The sequence below is a fragment of the Vipera ursinii genome (assembly GCF_947247035.1).
Source record: "Vipera ursinii genome assembly, chromosome: 5".
In the NCBI taxonomy this organism is placed as follows: Eukaryota; Metazoa; Chordata; class Lepidosauria; order Squamata; family Viperidae; genus Vipera; species Vipera ursinii.
The window spans coordinates 38,100,275-38,106,825 of NC_139518.1; positions in this window are offsets into that span (position 1 = coordinate 38,100,275).

A 6,551-nucleotide genomic window follows, 5' to 3' on the forward strand; every position below is an offset into this window, starting at 1 on the left:
TAGGGTGAATGTATGTGGATTCTCTATTACCTCAGGTGGTTGGCATATCTTCTTTTAAGATAAAATTGCTCTACTTCTACAAGTTCTCTTGTTGAAGTCCATTTATGATTATGATTATCATATGCATTTAACTTATTTTTTTTACATTTATGCTTTTCCTGTACACAGCTTTTGCATGGAAATACACAACCAGGCATGTGTTTGTATAATCAACACGATAAACAACTGTACAAATTTCTCAGTGACACAATGACGTACCTGAACAACACTCCAAACCCTCATGCATCGAGAAAGCACACAATGGATAAAATGTGCAAAAAGTATCTTAATCTGTTCAGGTAGAAAGTTCAATAAACTATAAGGAAAAATATGTGGTGGAAATATGAAATAATGCTGTGTGTAAAATTAATGAATCACATACAATGTCATTGTAGCATCCAAATTTAAAAGAATAATATCAGTCAGCAATTGATATTTCTGGCTTGAATGTTATTGCTATCGTTGGAACTATTTTTCATTTGGTGTTTAATGTACTATTTGTATTGTTGCTGCATATGAGCTAATATCCACTTCCACATGTGAATACTATGCCAGTTTGAAAACAGCTCCAGATCTTTCTGTTCCCATGATGTCAGAAGAACGGAGAGCTGAGGTGATTTATTCCTGGCTCAGATGCAGTATAATTGAAACTGCTATGAAGCTAGTGTTTTGCTTTGTTTTTGAGATTTTATGTTTCCATGTCTTCATTGCAATTCTCCCCTTAATTTCTCTTCTTTCATTCTGAGCTTAAGGGGAAGACAAGTTCCAGTGGCTTAGCCAAGGGTTTTCTTTACTGTAGAGTAGAGATTAATGAGAGTTTTATTACTGCATATCAGGTATGGCAGTGATGGTGATTTTTCAATCATAGCTTCCCTTCAAACTGCATTTGAGAATTTGGGGAATGAAAATCTTGGTGATGTGAAGTGTCATCTTTTGAGTAATGTTAAAAAACTAAATCAAGAAAGAAATGGAAGCTATTTTTTCATACAATTTATAGCTGACCATTGGTATAGGACAAGGTACATACATTTCAGCAAGATAATTAGGGTCAAAGATGCACTAGCCAAATTTAAGAAAGATAAAACTTTCCATTAATTACTAAATGTAGGTAAGGTTTCATCCAGCTCCTAGTAAATGAATACATGACCTTTGATTAGGGAAGGTCCAGTGGGAGGAGATGTTAGTCTATGATGGCAAAATATCAGGAACCTGGTAGCACCTTTTCAGACTTGAACATTTCATTAAAAAGATCATGAAAGTGTACTCTTGTTAATAAATTGTGTTAGTTGGAAAAGGAGCTACTAGACTCTTAAGTGTAGAAACTGCTTTACCCAAGGGCTTCTGTTGGTTTTGAAGTGTTACTATTACCATATTTAATATTTATTTAATAATTTTCTCTTCTGTCACATTCAAAATAGCATTTAGCATTAGTTTTAGGAGAGGTTTTGGGGAATTTCCACAGTTTTCAGAAAATACATACAACCCTGTCACTCGTTCACCTTAACAGGCTTCACAACTTTTGAGATGTTCTTAGATTCCACATTAAAACTTGAACATTAATCACAGTATGGAGGGGTAGGTGGCTTGGAGGACATTAAAAACAATATATGTCACATTATCTCTTCATCTTGCATGGGAAATCAGTTTGGTGCAGATTGCTTCTTTCATTTTTTACATATCTGTTCAATTCTTCCCTTTCCTAAACTTCCTCTTGCTGTTTAGTAGTTTGATTTGCTGATCAACATTTTTTTTCTTGAAGTATTTGACATGTCTGATACAGGGAAAATTCCAGCATTCAGATAAAATGTCCTCAAGGCCTGGAACATAGGCAGAGCACGGGGTGGAGGGAGCGGGAACAATGCATTTTTGAAGGTAAGAATTCCAACAGATCCTTTCCTAATTATATGTTGTAAATAACCAATACTCTTCAGAGATTTCAGTTCAAAAACAACTACAGTAATTAATCTCCAGCAGGATTTTACTGGGATCCTTCACCCCAGTTTAAACAGTACTCCTACATTTTCTCCAAAGGAATCATAGCATTTTTGGGAGCAATACCATGCAGGAATGTGGCTTCTGGCATCAGGCTAAGTGCTGACATTCCAATCCCATTTCCAAGAATGTGGACAGAGTGTTCATTCCCAAATCATGGTACATGAGGTCATTCATCTTCAATGCAGAGTGATAGGAGACGTAAAGTGAGGTGAGGGTGGTTGTTGGAGAGAATACAGGACAAGAAAATATCAGGGGGAGATGTTTAGTTTTCTTCACTTATGAATAAGGCCCAATATTCTGCTTTCTGCCATTATTCAAATCACTTTTCTGTAACTCGATATGCGAAATATTTTCCTAGTTAAGGTTGCATGTTAATTGAGAAATACTGTCACCTCCTATTTACACTTGTGTGAAATATTGTGACAGCAGCAATCGCTATGTGTTGGAAGAAAAAAAAACAGCACTGGAATTTTTTAAATATGATTTAAATTATGGACATTTGGAGTTTATATGCATGTCTCTACAAACTGTCTATTAGATATTCTGAAGAATCGATAGCAAGTTGCAGATTTGATTCAATATGAATTTTAGATATTGTGTATCCTAGTCAGGATATTGTGTATCCTGACTAGGGTTTCATTCAGTAATGTAAACTAGGTCATTTGGAATGAACATATTGAAAAGTTGGCATTGCCAACTTTCAACCTTGCATTAAATCCATCTTTTCCTGTCAATTGCAAATCCCAACTGTCTAATCCTTGTGTATCTCATAAGGAGTAATCATAATTACAGAGTCAAGTAATTATCCACCCTTCAGACACACCCCTTGAAAAATCAGGCACATTACTATTTATTTTTAAATATTGTCATGCATAACATGGTTTGAACAGGATATTCCTGTTGACTTTTGGTGCAATTTTGTCTGACATTCCTTGATGCACACTTGTATTCTTGTTGCCTATTCCTTCCTGTGTTATCCTACATACTGCACATATTTTGATTGCGAAATCAATCCATAAGAATTACTTTGCTGAAGGAGACTAGGAGTCTATGTTCCAGCTTCCAGGAACAGCCAGCTTCTGATACTCAGAAGTACCATGCTCTCCATGCTTATCCATTAGTTAATGTAACAAACAATCACTTAGTGTTCATCCTCCCAAAACATATTTGAGGACTGAAAACAGCAGTGGTGATCTTCTAGCCTGCAGACTAGATATAGGTTATATATATCTATGCAGCTCACCAAAGCCCCTCCCCTTCAGTGAAGTGTCACCCAACATGTGATCAAATGCCAATGAGTTGCCTGAAATATTTTTGACAGCAACAAGACACCTGGCCCAGGTGGGGACATAAACTACATGCTTTGAATTTTCTGTGTAACTTCATTATACCCATGGATAAATGGGTGGTGGCAGAGGTAGCATACTTGGGAGCATAGACAACACAAAAAAGGATATGTAATTTTTAAAAAGCTGAAATATTACAAGCTGATTCAATCTTGTGATATTTAAATTTTCTCATCTGACATCTCTTGCAATATTCTGCTTAAGAGTACAATCTTAACTGTACTTAATTGTACTTCATGGCTATCAGATGAAATTTTCTATGTAACTTCATTTGAAACATTGCTTCATTTTAGGGCTCAAATTGCATGATTACATCTTGGCCCCCTATCTGAAAAGGCTGAAGCCTAAAAAAATGTCCTCAGACTTGTTCTCTATGTCATTGTTGCACCCATACACCAAAAGTAAGGGGGGAGGGTGAAATTGTTGCCTGTAGTATGCCCACTAGAAAGTTACCATAGGTTATATTGATTTGTGATACATTGCATCATAAACCATCTTCCATATGCACATGACTTCCCCAGGGTAACACGCAGAAGGTTTAACTCAGTGTTTTTCGATCTTGGAAATTTTAAGATGTGTGGATTCCAATTCAGAATTCCCCAGTCAGCATTCTTGGAGTTGAAGTCCACACATCTTAAAGCTGTCAGAATTGGGGAAAAATACTTATTTAACTGTTTGGGGTAGAAAGCTGAGGCCTTTTGATCCCTCATCACAGTATATAAGATGAAAACCATTACCTTGGGATTATAGTGCCTTTAACAGAATGATTAATATTAACAGGAATGTTTCCTTTGCCTGAATATTTTTCCCACTTTGCAATTCCAGCTGCTAGACAATCTTTTTTACTATGAATCACTATTTTAATGGCAAAAGAAAAGATATTTAATACACGTGTGTCAGGCTGAAATGAATTTTAATTCCAGTGAAAAGAATAGTCTCCACATTTAGCACAGTCAATTTCCCCCCAGAAAATGGGCATATTTTTATCTTTCCCAGGCTCAGTTCCAGATGCAGATAACACACCTCATGATTTTCACAGGTTCCTCATTCTCATTGATTTGATTTATGAGGCAAAGGTTAATACTTTATTAAGCTCCATAGTTATTGTTTCCAATCCAATGGAAAGTTGGATAGGTATTATGTAAAGCAGCTTGGACTCTGTTTATTTGCTATCTGTTTGCCAGCAGAACAATTCTGCATAGCTAGAAAACAGCGGGAGAAAATTTGACACGGGACAGATGAAAGATTGAGTAAAAAAAATGCCTGAATCTAACCATAGATTGTGGGACCACTGCCACAAACACCATCTCCCAATGTATTTCTTTAGAGGGCCAGTTAGGCAGAGGTTTAACTGGCAACTGTCCCATGCTAAGTCTCCCTTCCAGTCATGAGTCCCAAAGCACCAGCTGACTAGAGGTGCTTGGATTGTTGGTTCTTCTGGGCTCCTCTGCCAATCTTGCCTTGCCTCATGTCACAATGCCTCATGTCTGGCCAGGTCCAGCACTGGTTTCCGCTTTCTGCGCACACAAACGCAACTAGACTTTTTCCACCAAACTGATACCCATTTATCTACATGCAATATTGCATGCTTTTGAACTGCTGGGTGGGCAGGAGCTAGGTATCAAGCAATGGGAGCTCACTCTACCTCACAGAGCTGGGCCAGAACTGTCAAACTGTAAATCATTTCTGGCCGGCAATTCCAATGTCAATTAGCCTCTGCACCACTGCATCTCCCTTTGTAATGTGTGTATTTCACATAAAAAACAAGTGCAGCTTTGACTGCAATATTGGGGCTGCCATCTTGTCATTTGTTTACCATAATCTGAAGACACCCATATTCAGAACTGTAAACATATTTCATTTATTTACCCATATTTATATCCTTTAACTCTCTATATAACTTTTAGTTAAACCAAGCACTCGAACTTTCCTATCTTTGTTCAGAGGTTTTTCATAAACAATTGAAATAATTAGAAATTAATATAGGAATTGGTACCCCTCACCAACTGTCTCTGAGTATATTCCCCTTTTCATTAGACTATGATTAATTATCATATTGCCTTACATAATTAAGTTTAATCCACTCCACCCATTTGGAAAATCATAAACAAGTTCATCTAAATCTTAGATTATTTTTCTCAACTCATATGTTTCCCAATTCTTTTCACTTTTTCACACTTCAAAACAGAGGTGTCAAACAGGCTGGATGCATCACGTGCAGGCCATGCCCATCCCGTCTCCACAAAAGCAAAAAATATAATGATACATCACATGACGCAATCGAGTTTGAGACCCGTGCTTTAAAAGCTAGACCTACCTTCCTTCCTTCCTTCCTTCCTTCCTTCCTTCCTTCCTTCCTTCCTTCCTTCCTTTCTTTCTTTCTTTCTTTCTTTCTTTCCCTGCTTTAAGGGTGGGAACAGAGAACTGAAATAAATGCCTTTCCCATTTATTTCATTTTCTCAGAATTTCCTCTCGGCCTCATTTTTTCCCCTTCAGATTCAATATTTCTGACAACTGGGAAAAAAAATAATGTTTTCATTTCCATGGCAATACAATCCTAAACTTTGAATAGTTTCTATGGAATTTCAAGAGTGCTGTATCTGGGCAATCAAGTAATCGGTTGAGAAGTTATTACAGTTTCAAAGTCTTGGTAACTAGTTCTGGTGTCCATGCTAGTAATCTTTGCAGATAGATTTTGCATAGTGCATACTGATACGGCTTCCAAAGTACAACATACAATTTCAAAACATAGTGTTCAAGAACATGGCATAATTACATATTTTGTGATATAAGAAAAGGACAGAAAAAAGGTTTCATGCCACAGCAATTATAATATGGGTGGATATATTTTTTTAGTAAGTATGACTTTTCACATAAGACAATTTATATTTACATTTCTGGCATCTAACCAGTCTTCCAGAATTTAAATATACCTTAATACATACACTTGAGTCCTCCACAAAGAATAGTAATAGAAATTATACTGGTCCTATATATATTAATATTGTTGGAACAATAGCATATAACATCTATAGATTTTTAATAACTAAACAACCACGCTGTTTTGAAAGTCCTAAAAATCCAGGATCAAGCTCTCTTGAGGAATAATTGTACGGTTCCTAAAATTCCAGTCTTCAGGTGTCTTCACTTTCTGTCCTCCTACCTTCCAAA